Here is a 24,598-nt window from a genome sequence, read left to right as displayed (position 1 = left end):
CTTATTTAGTGATTGATAGCTCTGCTTTTATCGGTGCAGTGGGAACTGTCAGAGTGGACTGAGCAGAACACAGCTGCTGGCTCTGCACTCCTTGAGCAGCCGCGGCTGCTGCCCTTTGGGCAAGCCAGGTGGTCGTGGATCTTTGCTGGGATCTTTGCTGGAACTCACCGACTCTGGCTTCAGATGTGGGCCACTCTTGCAGACTTCTCAAGGGGCATATATGATTAGGTCCTAGAAACTCTCCAAAACAACATCTGAAAAATTATGCCTGCCATAAGTGCTTGGTGATTAAAAAGAGAAAGGTGGGGAAAAACAGCACAAAACAACAGCAAACCCAAACCAATACAAGCTGTTAGGGAAGAAGTGTCTAGGAAAGCTTGGCTGTAATTGTGCAGGTGCAGCGGTTGGGTGGATGCCAGGTCATGCTGATGCCACAGGGTTTGCATTAACATTTGTCAGGATTGAGCATTTTCTGAGGTGAAAAAAAAAACCACCAATGATTTTAGTATCAGTCAGCTGGCAATGACTTTCAAAGTTTAGAGTAAAACTCTTTGTGTAGAGCGTTGTCACTGAAATCCCACCCTAGCAGAAAGGAGACTTGCAGGTTATAGCCCTTTCTTGTTCATGAGTGTGCTGTCAGAAAGAGTAGCAGTATGACTTCTGAACCAAAGAAAGCAGATATTATATTCTGACAGTATCAGAAGAGGATTTTCAAAATACTTTTTAGAAATAAAAGAATCATAAACCAATCTCCCCTGAAGACAAGGAAGAAATTCTCTCTAACTTTGCTGGAGCAGACCTGAGGCCCTGGGGAATTAAGACTGAAAATAAGGTCTCCATAACATGAACACCTTATTTGTGTCTTCATCTCTATTCATTATCAAGCAGGCATCTAGAATCTTTTGGTTTGTTAAATTGGTGCAGCCAAGGGGAAGTACAGTTTGTGTCCTCAGAAGAAAGCTTACCTGTAGTAAAAAAAAAAACATCTGCAAAGGGTTGTACCAACATGATGGTTAAACAACGTTTATCCAAAAATGACACAAAGGGGGATCACCACGTTGTCACAAACATGGGTAATTGATTTGTAGAATTATTGTAAATCTTGAAATGGAAGAGACTTCAGAGAAGTTCATAGAAGTCTTTTAAGCCAGACCATACACCAAATAATTAACATTTTTGTAGATATTTGTGCAACTTTTTTTTAAGCCTGTTTTCCTCCCTAGCTGGGCAGACTATAGCTTTCAAAATGTATAAAAGTTAAATCCATTGTTTTTATTTCTTGTTGAAAAATGGTCATTTTCCTGGGTTCAGAGCAAGTAGCCTTTATTTTATTACTTACTAACAGAAAGTGGATTTTATTTATTTAATTGTGATTGTAACTAGTTATTTTCACTATTGATTGTTTAAAACAAAAGCATAAGTAAGAAAGTGGGGCATCTGCGGCATCCTAATTTAAGATATAGGATCACACGTTACAAGTGATACTGAAACCTGCCAGACTCCCTGCAGTTCCGGCTTTCATTTCTGACAGCTGCAAATCAAGATGCCTATAATTGCAGAAAAAGATTCTTTGCAGATCTTATCAACTACAGAAAGTAGCTGATTCATCAAAAATGGCTTTCAGTATGGTGAGAAAAATCTAATTGTGAAAATGCTTCAATGTTTGCTGTAATACTGTGTGGTGGCTTCACTGTATTTTAACATCATTATTTAGTAATGAAATCTGTGTTCTACCCTCCTATCAAAAGGGTAGGAGGCTGTTTTCCCATCCGCATTATGAAGAGCATGGGTTTGTTTGCTGCTATGTTCACTACTCAGCCCTAGCTCTGAAGAAAGGTAGCAGAAAAGGATTTCTCCTTCTAGCTCAACTGCTCAGTGTGAAGACAGAGAGTTTAACGTCTCGAGAGCAACCTCGTTATCTTCTATACCCCTGCTATTTGCAGTGATGCCTGCAACAAATCCTTTACCTCACATGCTTAACAGAACAACTAAAGTGCTGCCTAGACATGTCATCATGGCTAGGCTTCGCGAACGAAGATTTGGGAAGGCTCTATCCACATTTGTTACAGGCACGCTGGTGGCTTATGAGGCCAATGCGTGACAGACATATCCGATTGCAAAAGGTACAGCAGAAAGACTCCTTAGATGGCGTATTCTGCAAGACACGGTTCTTTCTGCATTGTCTTTTCTCCTCAAGAGTGATCCTGCGTGTGTTCTCAAAGGAGACAACTGCGTTATAGATGTTGTGTCTCCAGGCCTCCCGATTGGAGGCCAGAGTAGACCAGTTATGTTGATCAATATGGCCAAGGCTGAGATGTTCTTTCAGGGAGTCCTTGTATCTTTTCTTCAGGGCTCCTCTCTTTTGGCAGCCAGTGGCAAGTTCACCATAAAGCAGGATCTTAGTGAGGTGGTGGTCCTTCGCCTAGACATGTATCCCACAAGAAATAAAGGCACGACACATCAGCAAAGTACCCAAAGGCTAGGAGGAGATTATTCCTGTGTGGTACAAACTTTCATCCCATTTTATACATGAGAAAGTCACAGAGAAGTCAAAGGTGTAACCCACACTAAAGAGTCTGGTGACACCCTCAGAGCCCTGACAATCCCCCCCCTCCCAAATCTTAAATGTCAAAATGACATTGAAATCATACTCCTTGTTCAGTCTTATCTGCATTAAAATGCAGAAATTAATTTATACTCTTTTAACATGGATTTTACTCAAGGATGACATAAACCACAGAATTCACATAACTGTTATTGTAAGGTCATATAAAAAGGTAGTGGTTTTTACTTCACCTTGTGAAGGATGAGGAAAACAAGGCACAGATTTCTTCTTCAGGTAAGTCTTTGTTGCCCAGCCCTATGATGGCTGTACCTATTAAATTTCCACCACTAGAATGATGAATAAGTGGAGTGAAGTGGCCTAGTGGAGTGGTTTTCTTTCTATTAATTATTTCCTAAGTTTTTATTTTCAGAAAATGTAGGGAGGCAAGGTCACAACAAAGGGGATGAATTTACAAAGTGCCACTAATAGACTGCAGAACCCGTGGTGACAGCATGCTGAAACAGCCAAAATGCAACAGCATTCCAAGGAAGACTGCTCCTTTCTTTTTTAGGGATAACATTAGCATATTGTATGTTCTACTTACATGTTGGCTCATGCTGACACAAGGAGTGCTGGAATCAGATGAAGCCAGGCACAAAAACTAAGGCTGAGATCAAATCGTCACTTAGCAGGTTATCTTTGAACTTATAATGGAGTTTCTTACTTCAAAACACTCAGTAATTTAAGGGAGAATAAGGTTGCAACAACCCTGGGGAGATAGTTTGGTCATTGGAGATCAAAAAATTAATTTGGCAGTCATTTTTTACCAGTGCCTAACTACTACAGAAGTAAATGAAGAACTCTTCCTTAACTAAAACCTATGTGCTTTTCAATGGGTATCTGATTTTTATTATAATCATAGATTCATATGCATATGTAAAGTCTTTCTTTTGTTACTCTGCACTCCTGCTTACAATTCTTTCCTGTTTTTTGCCTATTACACAGATAATACAGACTGATGTCTTAGTGCAATACACAGAATAAAATCTCACAGATTTAGTAAATGACAGCATATATATTGATTTTTGTAGTTCAGTTACTTGTTTAATAATGTTGTCCAGTTGGTGCAATTAACATTCAGTGTTTCCAGCAAGGCTCTCCATCTTTCCAGGAATGTGAAAAGTGAAGTATAACTAGTGGTCTCGGGGCCTCCAACATGATTTTTATTCATCAAATTTATCAATATACTTTTAGTCATAAGTCATAATTACAAGACACAAAACGTAATTATGCAGTGCTGACAGTTCCAACTTTTTAATAAGGTCCTGGTAATTCTGTATCTGATATATAATTTGTTTGTTTACTTTTACTTTAGTCTTCCATGCAGTTATGCAGATATTTATATTATAGACAATCTAATTTACCAATCTTTCAAAAGATGTTGAAAAATCTTAGAAAACAATCTGATGAGATGTTTACTGAGTGGTGTATAAATCTCTTTCTAACTAAGAACTCCAGCAAAAGACAAGTTCGAGAAAGTAGTCTATAGCTTAATTTGATTTTCTTCACATTCAAAAGAACGAGGCTTCCAAGTAATCAGTAAAATGCTGCCTTTGATATCTTTTCAAGGTTTCCAAGTAAAGAGGAAAGTGCTGGCTTTGTGTGTAAATAATAGTTTGCAAACATACTCTACTTAAAGCTACAGTTTGAAAGGTGCCTTCAAACAATACTAATTTATCCTGAATGATGCCATGATTCAACAGGATAATCTCTGTCAACAAGCCGTAGTCAGCAACAGAAGTTACAGAATGTCTTGCAACAAGGGCTTGTGAGACCACCCTCTTCCATGGAGTGTCTCCTCCTCTTATCTGGTAACTAATGATCATCTTATATCATGAACAATAATCCTGACCCTGATTGCTGAGTATTAAATAAGGCAATGTTGAAACGATGTTGTAACAAATATTCCCTGGTTTGAGTGCCCTAAACAGACACAAAACCGCTTTACTTTTCCAGAACTTTCAATGCAATGACTTCACTGATATTAATTTTCATGTTTGAGAAGATATTTGATACATTTTAAACATTTTGAAACTCTTTGAGAGATTAAAATACAGACAACACAGTTATAATAAGATTTATTAATACTGTTCTCAGGAAAACAGCTATTTCCATACACAGCACCTCACATTCTGTGGCAGAAAAGAAATTGTGGTAAACACAGGCTGCTTTTGTTACTTGGAAAATCACATACCTCTTCCTGATCTCTTACAAGCTGTTAGCTACAGCTGGCCATGATAACAAGCCCTTAAAAATCACAATGCCCTTTAACATCTAAATTGCCATTGCAACATTCCTACTAAATGCTCAGCATGACTGGTGATGTTTCAGAAGCATGCACACAGCTGGTGCCGAATAAAACAAAAAAGTAGTAATTTGTAAAGTTCGTATCCTAGTCCAAACAGTCGGATAAAATGTTCTACAAGGATTTAATCCTATGCAACAAATGGTTACAATTAGTATTTTGGGGGATTATATTTAAATGTTTCTATTTTATTTAGTGCTGGTTTAAATATCTCTTTAGTTTTGTATTTAGCTGGACATATTTCAAAAGTCATTTGTTATGACCCCCCGTTTTGTGGCAATTCTTTTGTCTAATGCATTAGTGGAATAGCACTGTCTAAAACTGATGTAAAACAGACCAGTTCAGCCAGCAAGCAAGGCTGCTGGGAGTCACTGTAGTGACCTGAAGAATATTTGCAAAAGAGTAGTACATTCAGTATCTAGAGCTAAAGTAATGGGGAAACCACACTATTGTGTTCACATCTTTACCCTTTCTGTTCCCCCTTCGAACTCCCCCTCAGTCTGACTTCATCTGTAGATCATTTGAAATGCAGTGGTTTTGGAGTAGCTGAGTTAAATTGAACAGTATGTAAAAGATCATATTGTTTTAATTCAAGTTGTAAAACTTCTGGTATTTATCCTCAGGGTATTTTGATGTTGGGATGGTGCACTACCAAAGCCCAGTGACCTCAGTTGGACTTCATGAGGGTACAGCTACTCAGAGCATGGTCATGACCATTATGCCACTATATAAATTACAATATTTGTGATGAAGGATGTTTCTACTGAAGATAAGGCATTCCCATACTTTTGGGTAAGGTTCAGGTTGCCACAAGAAAGCATTCTAATATTTCCCTGGCTATTCTATAAGAAAATGAATAAAAAAAAAAAATAAAGATCTTTAACATTTCCAAAGGAAAAGAAAAAAAATAATGAATAAAACTAAAGAAACAATAGGGAAGAAAAATCTTCCAAACTTTTTCAATGCATCATTCAGAAGTTAAAACAAGCAAAACATTTTTAAAATTATTAATATGAGGTTACCTTCAGCAACTGGTTAGGTAACAACACATCATTGATATAGCATGTTTCATAACAAGAGTTTACTTCAATAAACATTATGCAGAAACTGCAAACTGTAACAGATTAAAAGGAAAAATGTGTTTCCTTAAACACTGTGTCAAGCTGTGGAGGGGTCACATTTGAAAAAAGACTTTCAAAATTGGATAATAATTATACTATCTTTTACTGATTTGAAGAGATGCCTTGTAAGAAAATAATCACATTCTGCTCTTCAAGGTAAGTACAGCTAATTAGAAAAGTATTGGTATTTAAATAAAGAAACAGCCAAATCTCTTGGGGTTTTGTTTGTTTGTGCCTTTTTTTTTTTTTAATTCACTGCAGATTTTTAGGATCCAAAGAAAAAGAACAAAAAGCAGTCATATAAAAGAAAATATTCTTTTCTAATAGTGAATAATTTTGATGAAGCAAAATGATACATAAAATATTTGAAGAAAATAGGGCTGTTTTCCTTTTAGAAATGTTCTTATAAAGGTTGGGTTTTAAAGCGACTTGAGTTCTAATTAGGATTATCACAACTTTTTTTATTAATTATAATTGGATCCTGTGTTTTCAATGTGGTACATCGTCCTTGAGCTGGAAATTAGATTTAGTGAAATAAAGCCATATAAAGAGTATCACTACACCAAGTAGTTACCCTCCAAGTAATTATTGTTGCAAAAGGAAAATATGTTAGTATAACCCATACTTGTGACTTTGTATTCAGAGGTGCTCAAGTTTAAGGCACACAGAACAACAGGAATAATTTGTAAGACTTCCCAGAGTACCTGGTTATTCTCAACATATGTGTACAGAGCTTTCTCTAAGCCTTGAAAGAGAATAACACAAAACAAAAACACTAAGTTAAATTTTGTAATAATGAGTATTATTTTAAAGAGAACAAACATCAGGCAGCATAAACATCAGCATAGAGTGAAGAGATATGAGGTTTAGATGAAATCCATTTAGAATCAAGTATATTTGTTTCAGGTGTGTTTGAATTAGTTTGGGATAGAATCACCTCAGTGCATACCAAATCCTTGTGTTTCTTTGTACTGGAAGTGCAGCAGATGTGATTGAATATTCCACAATTCGGGATAAAGCTGATAACTCTTTACCCGTGAATTTCTGGTCGAAAAGATGGGAATTGCAGATTCTCATCTAAATGTCACTTTGGTATATAGTTACCCGATTTCTGTTTGTACTTTAAAGAAGGAACTTATGTTTTGGAAATAAAATTTTTATCCAGCATGTGCAGCTCTTCAAACTGCTTCCCCAACACAGTAAGAGGATCATGAAAGCCCACAATCTTCAGGAGCTGTCAGATGACTGAAACTCTCTTTCAGGTACTGTGTGGCTGTGGGCAGTCAGGGAAAACTTGGTACCCGACTCAAATGACAATCCAAAGAAAGAAATTACAATGGTATGGTGTACAATCATTTGAGACACATTTTCACTGATCTCTAGCAAAATTAAAAGACTACCTGGAAGGTATTTCAACAAAACAAGTCAGATCATTTACATGTGCATTTTTGTACCAAAAACGCTAAAATTCTCTTTCCCAATTCCCTAGCAGATATACATCCATATAAGGATATAACACTCAACACTATGTATTTTAGGCTTAAACTGTGATACATCTTTAGTGGTGCTTCAGGGCAAGAGAAGGGTGGAACCTAGAGGAAATTCTGGCTTTAATTTCTGTCTCTTCTTCCACACACACATTTCTTACCTGAAGTCCACTGTTTGTGAAATGAGAGTAGAAGTCATCTTGTAAAGTACTTCGAGTCTGTGAATAAGGACTGTAAGAGTTGGGAGCTCCTTGATAAGGAACTGGGAGCTCCAAGCACAAAAACGATGACTGTAGGTAGTCTCTGTTCTAAATATTCAACTCTCTGGAGTTCTTCCTCTTTAGACTCTTAATCAGTCTCATTTGTGACAGCTCAGTCATCCCCAAATTAATGGAGGGGAGAAGAAGTCTCATTTCTAGAAAATTATACTAGTGTTGTTGAAGCATCCTCCTGATCATCACCAAATCCAGGGTTCAATATTGGATAAAAGTCTGCACTACTGCCAGTCCCGGTTGCAAAAGTGCCTATCACTCAGGGTTCCCCTGGCTACCACCCAGACTTTTGAAGGAGGAAGTATCTGGTAATTGTTAACAATCTACACAGCACTCCATTGTAAAGAAAAAGATGGCTTGTGCTTTCCTATTACCATAGCTAAGTGGACCATTTCCTAAATGATTTTGTCATGTTTGGATATGAAAGAAAAGAAGGGCTCAGAGACATATATTCTCTTAAGTTCAAAAGCAACTGGAAAAGAAAGTGAAGAGATGGACGGTTTAAGTTAAAAGTGAAAGTAAGTTTTTTAAAGTGACACTTAAATTCCAACAGTTCTGATTGCATCTTACATTTAGAAGATTTTCCCATTCGGAGACCTTTGCATTCCTATCAGCATTTCGTCTCTCCCACTCCCCTTCTCTTTATCCTTCCCCGCTTAATCTGTGTAATGCTTGTTTGCAAAAACTCTGACTTTACAGAATTATTTGTTTTTGTGGATCCGTGATCATAACTTCACTGCTTGTGGCCAAATGTCTGTGATTATTTTACGAAGCTATAGTAAATTGTCTGTTTAGTGACATCACTAAACAGCTCCTTCATCAGTGTCCCCCAACACCTAATACTTTGAATTCCTCTTCCGCTGGCATTTTGAAGCAAGAAACCTGGGAGAAAATCTCTGCAGTCCTATCTTAAATGCCATGTAGCAAGGAAACACTGAATGTGGTCCCTTGGACACTGATGGCCAAAAGATTATTTCCCAATATTGGTTCCCATAAGTACCACATAAAGGACCTGAAAGAAACCTGTTTTGTTTCTTGGCCTGTTTTTGGTCACAGCAGTTGCTTACTCCTGAGTTTTTTTCGCTGAACTCTTTAGAGTAGGGTTCATTCTCTTGTACCACAGAGGCATTGCAAAGGCATTCTAAACTAAAAAGATTTTCAGTTTTTCTTTGTAGATTCTGATGATACTTCAGAGCTCTTATACTGCTCTAAGATATTTTCTAACCTCATTATCTTCTAGTTTAGATCAGTGTTCTGGCCAACTGTCAGATGGTTGTGAATGCTATTGCTAATGAACTGTAAACTGTTCAGGGAATAAAATGTTGGCTTCACATTTAGCATCCAGATTTGGAGATTTTATATACAGGATAAGAATGGTGTTATGCTTCTTTTTTTTTTTTTCTTTTTTTTATCTTTACAGGTGTTAAAACTTAAACATATTATCCATAACACATCTGAAACCCTTGTGTCCTTCCAAGGATATGTTTCAGTCAAAGGACAAAGAAAGGACCATAATTCACAACAAATAAGCACTCTTTCTGAATGTAACTCAGTTAAAACTATGACTTCATTTATAATGCATTATAGTGCACCCTGCTGATACAGTTCTCCTTGAAATTTTTATTTGCAACATGAAGTACAATTCCTAGGAAAAAAACAACCTGGGCATAATTCTACTTGCCTGTGAAACCCCTTTAGTATTAATATTCTTACAGTGACATAGCTGATATGACAATTAGTTCCAATTAGATTGTTTCAGATTGAGTTTTAAAGAGTGTGTTTTCTTTGGATTTTATTGTACCAAAATTGTATATTGTAAGACTAAAGTGATGCCAAAAATTGAATGGTATTTTACAACACTTCTGAAGTTTAGTTTTGTGTAACTGTTACTGGAAAAGAACATCGCTAGATACAATACTGAATCCTGACAGATTGCAAGTTGAGAGACATCTTCATGGGAATAGGATTCAAGGGATTAATAATCAGATTGGCAATATGTAAGTAGTTGTAGAGTACCTAAATCCCAAACAGTATACAATTTTGTTGACCTCATTGCTATGTATACGTATGCTCACAGTACTCATGTGAGTTTCCAACTACACTAGTTAGACAGATAAGAGTTACAAAAAGATTGTTTTCAGTTGACATGACATGTTTCTTGTATGTAGAAAAAACATGTAATAGAGTGCTGCCAAAAGGGAAAACATATTACTCCTCTCCTGTCTGCCGAGGATAGAACAATAAGTAATGGGCTTAAATTTCAGCAAAAGAGTTGTAAGTTATGAATTAGGAAGAAGATTTTACTTACTAATTATAGAATTGTAGAATTGTTTAAGTTGACAAAGTTAAACATTGGAGCAGCTTATTTAGGAATACAGTGGAATTCCCTTTTTAAGAGAGTCTAAATGGTGTTAGCTAAACTTCTGCCAAATATGGTTAATGTGCATTCATTCTGTCTTTGGACAGGGCATTGAGTCACATGGACTCATGGGATTTAATGATAAATGGCAATTTTTGCTAGTGAAATAGTTTTTGCTAACAATAAAACAGTATATATTTATCCTAACAATCCAGTCACTCATACTTTAAATCATCTTGATAAAATAGAAGAATGAGGTAGCAAGTGTAGTTTATATCACATATCCACATTTAGCTTAGACATCCCTGCACTTTCCCAGGAAGAAATACTTCATTCATTTCTGCAATAATTGGTACATTACAGAGATCATAAAAAGGTGGCTTAGGTTGCAAGGGACCTGAAAGATCATCTAATTCCAACCTTTTGCCATGGTCAGGAACACCTTCCATTAGACCACATTGTTCCTATGGACCAGGAAATGAGATGCTGGAAAGAGGAGCCATGGAAATGGACATGGGGGTCCTGGTCAATGGCAAGTTGAATATGAGTCAGCAGTGCCCTGGCAACCAGGAGGGACAACCGTGTCCTGGGGGGCATCAGGCAAAGCAGCACAAGCCGGTCAAGGGAGGGGATTGTCCTGCTCTGCTCTGCACTGGGGCAGCCTCATCTTGAATATTGTGTGCAGTTTTGGGCACCACGATATAAGAAAGATATTAAGATATTGGAGAGCATCCAATGATGCAAGAAGCATGGTGAAGGGCCTTGAGGGGAAGCTGTATGAGGAGCAGCTGAGGTCACTTGGTCTGTTCAGCCGGGACAAGAGGAAACTGAGGGGAGACCTCATCGCAGTCTACGGCTTCCTTGTGAGGGGAAGAGGAGGGGTAGGCAGTGATCTCTTCTCTGTGGTGACCAGTGACAGAACCCAAGGGAATGGCCTGAAGTTGTGTCAGGGGAGGTTTAGGTTGGATATTAGAAAAATGTTCTTCACCCAAAGGGTGGTTGGCCACTGGAACAGGCTCTCCAGGGTGCAATCAGCACCAAGCCTGCCAGAGTTGAAGAAGCATTTGGCAGATACTCTCAGGCACATGATGTGATTCTTGGGGTGTCCTGTGGAGAGCCAGAAGTTGGACTTAAATGATCTTTCTGGGTCCCTTCCAACTCAGAATATTGTGTGATTCTGTAAAAGATCTCATAAAAATTTAGCCTTTAGTTGGCCTGGTTCTAGATCCTGAGCTCAGCCAATATCCATCATATTAACCTAGGAAAAAAAACAGTTGGGGTTTTTTTATTATTTTTTTTTTGAACACAGTAAATTGCTCTGGTCAGAAGCTTTTTTTCCCCCTTTCAAACTCTTCAGGGCCTTTTTTTTATCTCACCAGTTCTAAAACACATGTGGTGAGAGAAATCAAACACAAGAATGTAAAAATACATAAAAATTTTAACTGAAGTCAGAACTTAATGTGATGTATAATGTAGAATCTTATACTGCACCTCAGCATGACACAATTTGAGTCAAAGTTGTTGTTGTCTCTTGGAGTTTCATTGCCTCTTTCATTTTCTCTTTTTTTTTCTTTCAGGCAGTTCTTTATGGACATGTTTTTTTAAGTTTTATATATTGCTTCTGCACATTTGCCTGTTTACTAGACGATAACAAGGAAGAGAGAAGAGGGACCAATAATGGAAAATAATGATGGGAGGGGGAGGATTATTAAATACTCTTGAACCTCCAGAGGCTACATATTTCTATCACTACCTCTGGCACCAAAAGTATTTGGCATGAGAACAACTGTCTCTTTTACTCTTCTTTAGTGCAAGGAGACAAAGTTACTGGTAAAATTTGTACTACCCAAGCAAATTTTTAGAAAAAGGATTGTTTCACTAATTGTCATATCTGTACTGCACAGACTTCTTCCTTATGTGCTTTCAAATTAGCAACACGAAGCATATTAAACTGATTAATAGCTGTGTGAATTCAGGATCAAGCTAGCTGGAAACAATGACTTGTATTTCTATGTCTAAAATTATGGGACATTGAATAATACTGGCAAAATACAAGACCATATTTAAAATCAGTTGGGAATTAGTATCAAAATTTAAATGAAATTGCTATCAAATAAAATTACATTTATTAATGTTATCCAGTGCAATGTTACATCTTTTTGTTCTCTTAGTATAAGCCTTTTGACCTAACCTCGTATGGGACCTCCAAAGAAATTTTTGTCCAAAATCTGAGAGGACTAGCTAACACAATCCCAGAGTTGTGTGGTGCCAACCAAGGCAGGGCAATCCGAGAATATGGTAAAGAGGACACAAGGTGTGATAGCATTTTGATTTATCAGGAATCACTACAGCCCCCATGATTGTGAGGAATTAAGGCTCCCAGAATACAGTGGCAGTGCAAATTCTATCTGTCCTGTTTCTGGGTTGAATCACTTGCATGCAATTTGTTATACATGAAACATATTTTGGAATATAGTAATAATTACAATATGTGATCTCAGCTGCTCATAGCTTTGTGTAAAGATGGAATATGAAGAAATGTTATGGTTACAACACAGAAGACTTGAACTCAGGAGATTTTTTTCTTTTCTATATCCCCTGTGTATGACTTATATTATCTTCCTGCAAATACTTCTGCCTTGGTTAGAACATCTGCATAGCAATCCATATTTTTCCAACAGTTTAATAATGCATAAAATCAACTGTAGATTTAAAATTTTACATGGTTAGCACTGTAATTTCATTCTGTGCCCCACTTACTACAAAATATTACATCTTTCAATGTAAGGAAAGGACTGATCTTTGCCTTCTTTTTTGAATTTGTACCTCATGTTGGGTTAATTTAACAGAACATCTGCATGGAGCTGCAAGAGGAATGTTGTGTAACAGGATGAACACAGACACCCATGTGGTCTCTGACTATGGTGCAGCACAGCAACTTCACCATTTCTGAAGAAGATAGGGAAAAATATGTGTAAAAGGAGTGAAGAAAACATGAGGGACCCTAGCTGTAGGCAGGACTATGAGGAAATGGACCAAATCCAAGTTTTGCTGGCCCTCTGTGCTCCAATGAGCTGTTGAAGATTAAATGAACAGTGGATAAACTTGCTTTTTCTCCTTGCAGGCAGCACTACTACTCTTAGGCCTTATGGATGGTATTCATCTTGCCCAACTTTAGAGCTGACAGCACAGATGTCTACAAGTACTCAACGTAGCCTCTTTTTATAATTCATAGAGGGCACCTTGGGGAGCATTTATCTAATTCTAAAGTAGGCATCTAAAATAGGCCAGAGAAATCATGTCTCAGAAGTATAATATTAAGCATTTACGGGATTTGAATTTGATCTATCATATCCATGCTCAGTATGCTATACAATAATGTGTGCATTTATAAGTATCTTCATTGCCTGTGTCATCCTGAGGAAGGGTCTTAAAAAGATTTGCAGTCATAAGAAAGAAGAACAGATGGTATAACAGCTTCATCTGGCAATGACTAACATATACATATGAGGCCTGCTCAGGACTGATGCCTTTCTCCTCCAAGTAATTGAACAGCTTCTTAATAGGACAGCTGGAAGGACTGCTGAGCCCACTCCCATTCTTCTCGACATGGTGGCCTGGATCTGAAACAGAACAGAGGAGCTGAGTTTCCTGGCATGACCAATTTTTGCTCATAAAATTAAACACAAACAAGGATAAAAGAAGTAGGATGGTATTTAAAAAATAAAATTTCTTTCTGTGTTCCTTTTGCTTAGTACAGAAAATTCTAAGGTTTGTATAACCATGAAGCAGGAACAAATTAGAAATTGAGTTGCTAGTGATGGAGAGAGAAGATAGACAGGAATACTCAGCTAGCAGATAAAGAATAGATCTTGCAGTTTGAGGAAAATCATTTCCTTGTAGGTGCCAGAGGTATATCCAGAAAGCTATTTTGACAGAAAACACTAGTAAACCATTTCAGAAAGGATCTTGGTACTGATCATGGTGTATAGAAAATGGGTGCAAGGACTGAAATTTTCCATGTATGCAGAACCTAGGATGTTCTGTGACTTCAATACTGGTATACAGACAGCAAGTGAGCTCTAAAAAGAGGCTCCCTATATGACTCAAAGTCAGTCAGTTCAAGGTAGGAGCTGAGTTCTCAAGTAGATAAAGGGCAGAGGAAGGGTGGTTTTACTTTTGCAGATCTAGAATAAAAGTACCTATGCTGTTATCTTTTTGGCAGAAAAGAAGCCCCGGGAGCTAAAAAATGCTGAGAGGTGTTCCTGTGAAGGAGCATAAATTATAAAATCTAGTGAACAGATACAGACAAGTTAAATTTAGAAGACAACTGTTGGAAACTTAGATTTAAAGAAGATCTCAGTGACTCTTTTAATAGAAGAAAACCACAAAAAACAACAAAACAAAGTTTTTTTGTCAAACTAAAAAAAATTTAATAGTCTGTAAAAAGAAACTGAGAAGGCAAGATCTTCCATGAAATTGTCATGTGTTGAAGAGAAACTTAGCTCATCTCAAACATCAGTTGAAACTAAGAGTTAGGGACACAAAAGGGGAAGAATTTTCAACTCACATAAAATAAAAACAAAACAAAACAAAACTCTCATAATACTCCTGAACTATTTAAAGGGCATTTCTGTATCAGGTTCTCCAAAGGCTAAGATAAAAAATACAAATATCCTGTCCAGTGCAAGTACTAATTAGTTATATCAGATATTTCTTAAAACAGCCACTTACAGAAACTGGAAGTGGTAGAAGTTTTTAAACAGATCCTCATTGTAATCACTGTTCCAGTACTCAAATGTTGTCCTTTATACCTTATTATGTATTTATCATATGCCTTAGCAATTTTTACACACTAGTGATTTCATCAGATGTGCTTGAAGTGCTCTGAAAGAAAAGATAGCCTTTTAAAACTAAAAATTCCAGGATGTTTGTTGTTTTGGTTTAGTTTGGCTTCTTTTTTTCAAGTCTTACCAGTCAACAATCCATTTAACCTTCTTCATTGTGAAGTCTCACATAAAAATATGGTGTAGGCTGCAGGGGAAAATGGAAGTAATATGAAGTATGAGAATATCCTCAATCAGTACTGCTTCTAAGCATGATTTGTCATGAAACCAAACTCCACTTGTTGGGTCACTAGGCCTGCCTGATTGAAAGACCAAAGCAATGCGGAGTCTACTGCAGATATTTGATTAGCCATCGATCTTTTACAACCACCAGCCTGCCTGATGTGCAACATTCTGACTTTCCTCTAGCTAAGGCAGACAATACCACAGCCCCTCAGTGAACAACAAAACTTGGAGGAAATTATTCTATATTTTAGATATTATATTATATGTCATAGAACCAACATGATTCCTACTCTCCACCTGCTGTGTTCACCTAAGTATGCTCTGGCTTTCCCAAGGTCACAAAGGTCAACAAAGCATATTTGTGAAAGGGAAGTATTTCACCACTGGGGCTTTCTAGATGTGGGTAATTTGCTTCTGAGATGACTACAAATACTTTTTCCCATCCAGCTTCCCTGAGTGTGAGATATTTATAATCTTAGCATGTGTACCCTTAGGGAGAAACACAGCCTAGTTTTGCAGCTAAACCATTAGGCCATATATCTGAAGTGTATGGTACCTCACCCTGAACCAAATGGTAAGGGGTCTGATGATCAGAGAGCTGAGAGACAGAAGGTACAATGATATATTTGAGCACCAGGGATCAGATGCTTGACAGTGACAAGATAAAAATTGGAAACAAGTTTCCCTGTGGGTCCTGGCATTTTCCGGACATAAAGGTGACACATATTCAGCTCAGGTTTGGGAGTATGGATTTATATAGTGCAGAAAAACACATCTGCTGGATGTGTAGTCCTCTTGCTTTGGATTAATCATTGGCAGGGGAGGGAGGAGAGAGCGGGAAGGTGAGATATTTGTTGTCCCCAGGTGGTTCTTTTAATGAAAGATTGTTTTGCCACTGGAGACTAAGGAGAGTTAGAACAGTTCCCAAATTTATCCTAAAACCTAACTTCACCCAGGTAGCCTGTGTGTGAGCTGAAAAAAAATCCACATACAAAGAATGTCAATGTAAAAAAAACCAAAACCAAAACAAAACTAAAAGACAATGTAAAGCTTTCTTCTTTATCAGGTCCATGCAAACTGAATGAAGATTTGGCATGAATGACAAACAGTGAAAAAAATATTCTTCCAGAGCAAAATGTAGAGACCAATAAGCAAATGAACACAGTTTTCTATTTGTCCTATCATGAGAACAAAGAAAGTTTACCTTCTCTGTGTCCCATCTCTCGTGAATGAATGCCTGTACATTGCTTCAAATGATTTAGTTTTTATCTAGAGATAAATCTACCTAAAAACTATTAAGTTTTCATTAGGATATAAATAGACATCTTTAACTTTCAAGCAGAGAAAACTCAAAATGAGTAGGCAAAAGACAATAAAAAAAAGATAGTGTTTTAATTCAGTCTCCCACTGCCTACTCTGTCTGCTGGGAAGGTTCATATTGTCAGGACTTTTGGATAATATGATGATTGTCTGAGTAACAGAAAACTCAGTAATTCCCTCATGGTCATTAGGAAGTTGATTTTCTGTGCTAAGGTTCAGCTCCCTGCTCCAATCTTCTCTCAGTAGTTCCTCTGTCTGGGTTACAAGCTCCTAGTTGCTTCTATGACTCTACTGATTGCCAGTACATCCCACAGCCTTCTGTGGAATCAGGCCCAGTAACTACAAAGGGAAGGGATAATTCCCCTCCTTTTACTGACCCACTCATGCTCTCCTTGATTCAAAAATTATATCCTGAAGAAAAGCCCACAAAACAGAGAAAGTAGGTTTGTGGAAAACTCTCTCAATAGCCTTCAATATGCAACTATTTCCTTCTGTGTCCTCATTCAGCAGTAGTAATGGACAGGAACCTTAAGAAAACATCTACACCAGAACACCCCCCAAATTTTTACAAGCTAAAACACACTTAGTGCTAGCCCTTCTCTATTTACTGAATGCATAAAGTCAAATGTCCCCAGGCTTCAAGAAAATTTGCATTTGTAGCTGAACTTTATGGCTTGTGTACAGCTCTGATTAGCAGCCAGACCTTCTGTGTTGGTACCTCACAGATGATGTATTGCAAAAGCATAATTGAGATATTGCTTCTTCCTCACTTTCTCCAAGTATTTTTGGTTCAGTCTTTATATGTCATCACAGCTGGCCATTTTCTTTATGATTCTAGAGGCAGATATACCTTGGAGGCAGATGTACATTCAGGCTGCTTGGCAGCTGAGGGTGTATTGCTGGAGCCAGGAGAACAAGATTAGAAGGTGAGATAAACATATGTTTTTATCTCTCAAATAAAGATTGGCCTCTGTTGTACCTTAACCGTGAAACTTAGATCCTCCAAAGGGCCTTGAAACTATGAATTTATAAGAAAGGGAGCCTTTTTTTTCTCAAGGTAAAACATCATCAGGTACTTTCTACCATTTTTAGTACTTATTATAAATCAAACAGGAGTGTGAAACTTGTTTTTATCACTCAACACTATGACCGTTTGGGATATGTTATAGATGTGAATTTTGATCAAGAGTTATTGATCAATGATAGAGAAAGTGGTTGGTAGCCCTAGAGTGTACATAGCAACTGTGTAGGAAGGTCCTAGGGAGTATGTAGGAATAGAACAGACTTTTTTTCCCAAATCTCCAGAGTGACTTTGGAAAAGTCGCAGACTGAAATTAGTGCTCTGCAAAGGTCAACATGTGATTTTCCATTAATTAAAGTAAAGCAAAGAATGAAGCTTTAATCTTTCAACAGTTGTGTTTCTCTACATAAACTGGAAGTCAAATAATTTACCTTTATCAACAAGATTCCTTAGCACATGTTTAAGACTCTTGAAGTGGGACCAACTGTATCTATATATAATATGTAACTCATATACTGTACATAGGGTCCTTTGCATCTATTTCATAACCTAAACATACATACACACTTCTCTTTACAGTCAAGGTGATGTAAGAGCTTTTTCTTTAAATGTTTTCCTTCTACAGTACTAAAAATACTATATTTAGAAGGGTGTATTGGTTGCTCAACATGTGTAGGTAAAATGTATTTTCACCAGCTTCTAAATCTAAGTAAAAGTAATGAGTTGCATTCTTTCTCTTCTTGATATACTTATTCTGTAAAAAGTGTTGCTTTTGCTCCTGTTTTGGATCAGCTGAGCTTTTGAAGCCCAAAGACGTCTTTAAAAATAAATTCATAAGGTTTTTATACATTGGAATACTCCAATACTGTTTAAATGGCTGTGGTTGTATTTCTAAAACGGAAATAAGATATAATGGTCTGAAAATCAAAACAGGATAAGTCAGTTCAATGTGAATAAAAAATGTTAAATCTACAGGTAAATAAAATTTATTCCTTTTCGACCCAAGACCATCAATGTAGTCAACCACTTTTAACACTAATCATGCAAGTACTTTCATTGATTTCCATTGAACTATTCTAAATCTGAAGCTCTTTGCTATTGACTGAAATTCCTGCTTTGCAGGAACATATGGAACTATAAGGATCTGTAAATGTTCTCTTTTCCCTTGCACGGGAACAAAAAAAGAGAATCAGACAAAAGGACAATGGACGCAGTGGACAAGCAACACCATTTCAGAAAACTCTAATTCTTATAAATATCACTGTACTCTTCACTTGAAATTACAAAGCTGTTATTGATTGGGTGCAACAAAGATAATAAAAAGATGGATCCTTACATATTGGTTTTACATGACTTGAATAGCTGAGTGGCTATCATTCCAAATGTGAAATGGCAAAGCAGAGCACAGTCCTCCAAGAATTAATTTACTTGGTGAGTACCTGTCTGAAAAACTCTCCTGAGAAAATTTACTTACAAAGTCAAAAAATTGTGAATGGCATATCACCTACTGTAGATTTTCTCCCTGCACTTATAAGAAAAGGAACTTTGTGTACAGTGCTTTTATGTTATAATATTGGCTAACTTTGTCTTTGCAAAGAAAAATCCTGTAAGAGAACCAGTGCATATGAAAAGTGTTGTGCTGGGTGTTTAGAAGTTCTTGTGTTAGAAAACAAATCTACTTTTATCTAGGCTGTACAGTCTTTAGAGCAACTCTGCTCAGGGTTTGCCACAAATAAGTTCATGTCCCGGGATTTAGAAAATTTAGAAAATCACACAAACCTACACTGCTCCTTGGTTCTTGAAGCAGTAAAGTGTGCCTTAAGGCTTTACAGAATAATGGGTTTAGAAATTAAGGTTCAGCCTCAAGCATTATTGTCCTTGATAAAACAGCAGGAGGTAAGGACTGCAGGCAAAATTATCATAGCCTGAAGCCAACCCAGCTGCAACAAGAGAGGGAGGCAGGAGCCAGACAACCTGACAGAATGATAAGCCAGCAGCAGGACAACAGTACGAAAAGCTGAACCCAGCCAAAACTGGAACCACTATATTATCAGCAATTGGAGTTTGAGGTTATAGTAAGGCATTGTTTGATTTGTAAAGAAGAGACAACATAACTGTGATCCATGCATTAGTCTCACTAGGAACTGAACACTGTGAAGAACTACAAGAGTCATTACCCACTAACATTCAATGAGGAAATGAATAAGACTTGCAAATAACAGCAGCAGTAAGCTGTGTTATGAGGGTATGATTATGTTAGAAGTTCAAGTAATTCAAAGTTTGAATCAAAAGCACTCAGAAGTTTGGCCAGCTTTTTCTAATCCCTTGGGTGCATACGTTGTGAGATGACCATTATTTGCGTACTCATTATTTTCTGGATAGGAACCCTTCTTCACTGAAGTGCACAAAATGGGTGACGTTCGCTGAGCAAATGTTTAATTTTGCCAAGAAATGTTTTTCCTGACCTCGTTCCTCTGTTCTTCAAGATAGCCTAATTGGTTTGGCAAAGCTTTAAAAAAAAATACACGAATGAAAACAAACAGCAAACCAGTCAGAAGCAGGTGTCCAGCCTGCGAAAGCATAGTTGAACCAGTTCAAGTTTTTCAAACTTGTTAGTAATTTTTAGAAGTTTCTTATAATGGGCAACAAAGCATCAAAGTAATAGGCAAGGTTAGTAGCCGCATCTAAAATAAATTATCTTGTTTTCATAGGCAACCTACTATAAGTTCAAAGATACATTTATATATAACTCCTATTTCAATTTAATTTAGTTTTTTAATAAAGATTATATTTATATCAGAACTTTGAGCAACACCATTTTTGCTCATGCTAGTGTAGGACCTCAGGGAGTAGGGGAATACTGTGAAGACTTCGAATGCTTCCTTCTGCTGGCAATCCAATTGCATAAAAAATTATAGTATTTAATCTTTGACTGGATAAAGAGATGTTACCCTGTTCGTAATTGCTACAAATATTGGGGATTTTGCCAAAATTTATTGGCATGCATTAATTTTCCCACAGAAGACATGAGGAATAACCGTGAATTCTCTATATTATCACAAAATGGCAGCATAGAAAATTAAATGTCAAGTGATTAGTTACCAATAGCAGGTAGAGTACTGTTTTAGTAAATTTTCTGAGCATGCATCTCTTGTAAAAATATTATATCTCTTGATACAATTTTGGTTTTGCTACTGTATTCCTTGTCCTCTTTCACTTTCTTTCCGTCAGTCACTCTTCCTGCCTGTCTGTCTCCCTCTTTGTTTATAGCCACCAGCCTAGTTATCATTCAGTTCACAGCAGTTTATTGGTTTACTGGTGTCCAAAGCACAGAACTCATAAATGTCATTTTGTATTGCTATTAAAATGCCTAATTTTATTCTTTCAGCCACATATATCTCACCCAAATGGACTTCTCTGAGTCTGCCCTGAGCAATATTTTAGTCTTAAATTTCAATTCCTTACCTCTCTTCTGGTACGAGTAGAAATAGACACTCTATGTCTCATCTACAGTGAGCTTCCAACTGTTTTTACCCATATTACTGATAGACTTGGAAATGCAATTTCTGGATGTTCAAATACCAAATAAGATGTACACACAATGTAAAAATTCTAAATTTTGTTAATGTCCAACAATGATGGATTTTATTGGAGTTACATGTGTGAAGTTAATAAAATCAGTTGAGCACTTGTTTCACACAAATCAGTTTTTCAATACATATACATCTGAGGAATACTTGATTTTACAACTTGTCTTGAAGTATTCTTCAGGTCATTTCTTTATAATAAAGAACCTATAAGCTGTGTTCTTACATAACTTTTTCTCCCCCACAGTTACACTACTAGTAAAGAAAGCATTGAGCTAATTATAAGAAAACTTTATAACCCAAAATTCAACTTTTTAAAATCACATCTCTCTGTGCAAAGAAAACTTGCTGTGGAAATAAAAAATAAAAACCTTGAGTGTGCATTCCAGCTTGAAAAAAACCTGACAGATTCAGGTGTCAGATACCTGAGATGAATAAATTTTTGCTTTTGCACTTTTGAAAGTCATGCTTTTGGCAAAAGTGCTAGGATTTATTTGAATTTTTCTGAAATGGGGCATCATGTCAAAACAAAGTCATGGTAAATATTACTAACAATAAATACTGAATCTTGAAACTGTAAATTTTATCATTAGTGATATTTTTTGTGTCCCTGTGTTTTGTTACACAGGTTAGGGCACAGCCTTGCTTTATGGTGAACTTGCCACCGGCTGCTGCATGAGAGGAGCCCCAAAGAAAAGACACAAGGACTCCCTGAAACAACATCTCAGCCTTGGCCATATTGATCACCATAACTGGTCTACTCTGGCCTCCAATTGGGAGGCCTGGAGACACAACATCTATAACGCAGCTGTCTCCTTTGAGAACACACGCAGGATCACTCTCGAGGAGAAAAGGCAACGCAGAAAGAACTGTGTATTGCAGAATACGCCATCTAAGGAGTCTTTCTGCTGTGCCTTTTGGAATTGGATATGTCTGTCACATACTGGCCTCATAAGCCACCAGTGTGCCTGCAACAAATGTGGATAGAGCCTTCCCAAATCTCCGTTCGCGAAGCCTAGCCATGATGATGGCGCACTGTGTGATCTTTGATGAATGGTGCATCTGAAGATGGGAAGCAGCAGCAACAACATGATGGCATAAAAACCATCACATTTCAGAACCTCCATTCCTTTCTGGATCTTTATAATGTGCACACAATCATTTTTTGTACTCAGGAAGAAGACAATAGACAGCTATAGACAACAATCAAAATGTTCTTCATCATGTAGAATAGAGAGGATGCTCCCTAGGGAAAAAAACGTGACTCCAGATTTTCACCAAGGGACACTTTTTCCAACAGTGTTGGAGCACATTTTTATTAATCCCACAGGGAGGAGATTAGCTCATCTACCATCCGTCATCTTGTCTATGCACATCTTTTAGACTTCTTGTCTAAGCAATGGAGGAAGACAAAAGGAAGAATTCCTTTCCTGCAGTGACTGTCTCCCCAGTGATGGTAGAGAAGTGACCTGGCCGAGTGGCTTAATCTAGGCATGTAATTTTTGGTAGAAAAGGTGCAATAAGATCATTGCTATTTCTAGCACTTTCAAGAAACCTATCTGGAACCTTATACCTGAAATTTGTCTTTCTCCACACTTGGAAATGTGATGTTCCATGTCACCCATACAGTTTAATTTTCTCTGAATTGCGGCAAATTTTACTTACAGCCCATCATTTTCCTGTAGAAATGGAGAAAAATACAAGTGGAGATAGACTAAAGGAGTACAGGAAAGCTGTGCCATTTCGTGTACTTGCAACTAGATGCCTTCAATGGTCAAAACTAAAAAGAAATTTTTCTAAGTCGCTTCCTGTAGCACGAAGGACTAAGAGCATATCCACATTTTTAGGAAAATGAGCTGTTCTGGTATCAGCAGAACTAATAAGCCTTTGTTTCCATTGGACATTTACCCCCGGAAACCTCTGCACCCTCCACCTCAGGAGCAGCCTTTTCCAAGGCTTTCTGTGACAAACCCAGGGTGTCCAGGAGAGCAAGCACTGTGGAGCAGTGTACTGGGCTACATCCATGGGCACCAATCAGCCAGTTTATACATTCTGGTGGACTCTTGATCTATCACCCACAGAGTGGGTGAAAACTGTCTTGTTCTGAGTGTCTTTCCCTTAGTGAGAAAGGACAACTTCTTAATTTTCTTTATTACCCATCCAGGGATTTTCACAGGGTTTCTATGAGTTTAATTGTAGAAAATCAAAGATTTCCCTGACAGAAAACCAAATGCAACAGCTCCCAATTCTTTCTCCACAAATTTTTAGTGAAACAATCCATGGGAGATAACAGAATGACATATCAATTTCCAATTTTGTCAAGGTACACAAAAATAAGGACAGCTCCTTTCAGCTCCAATCCGTACCTGAACATCAGAAATGTCCATAAAAATATGTGGAAAGGTATTTCTATTTATTAAAGATTGAAATAATAATTTGTAAATATACATTCCCATTTTCTTATGTGAGCAGCGATTATTTCCAGCAGAATTGTGCATCAATTTGTCCTTTACTTTTTGTTTAAATTTCTTTCCAACTTTGTAAAGGAAAAAACTTCTCTGCCATTTTTTTGTCTGTATATTAAAAATTTAGAGACTGATGGCATTTTCAGAGCCACAATTAGAAACTTAATTATCCACAGCAGTTACAATGCCTTTGCATGTCATGGCTTGACAACATAGAAAACGCAGGTGATGTTTTAGAGAAGAACTCTGGAACTCTTGGCAGCTCTACAATAGCACATCAGGTGTCTGTGGTTGGCCATCATTGGATAACCAGTTTTCCTTATTAACTTGTCTGAGCATGAAAAGGTGTTATGAAATACCACAAAATTAGCTTCATGAAACTCAGGGCAATCTCTGCTGATGTTTCATTTAACTTGGAATAATTTTAAATCATAGTTTTTGACAGAATAATTCTGCTCTCTAGTAGTTAATTTTATAATGATAGCCTTTTAAAACTAGAAAACCTATTTTGGTATTTGAAGTGATTTCATTTCCCCCTCATAATAAGGACTTTATTTAAAGAGAAACATATTATTTCTGTTTCCAGCCCTTGTTCTATCTTCCATTTAGAAAAGAACACCTTTTATGAAACTTCCTTTGAAGACTCAATAAAATATTGCCAAGATGTTAGATCACATTACTGATTTCATGCAATAGCATGCCATAAGAACGTGTTCAGATTGCAAAGTAATCAAACTGCTTTCACCAATTTCTATTTCTTGAATTTTACACCATGAAAAGTTTGGTTTTTGCGCCATTAGAGTGTAATGAGTTTTAAATGTAAAACCAGACTTTGCAGCTTATAGCAATGGAATTGGATCAAACTTTAGAGAAAAGAGGACTTTCCTGAAGATGTGTTTCTCTAAATTACTGATTGGGATCCAGGGGCAATGAAAAGAGACATACTTTTCTGGTGGAACTGATCTTCCCAAAGAGGCATATTTG

The sequence above is a fragment of the Manacus vitellinus genome, unplaced genomic scaffold, assembly GCF_001715985.3.
Source record: "Manacus vitellinus isolate BGI_N305 unplaced genomic scaffold, ASM171598v3 scaffold_11_pilon, whole genome shotgun sequence".
NCBI lineage: Eukaryota > Metazoa > Chordata > Aves > Passeriformes > Pipridae > Manacus > Manacus vitellinus.
The sequence above is the reverse complement of the archived record's forward strand: the minus strand, read 5'-3'. Positions refer to the sequence as shown.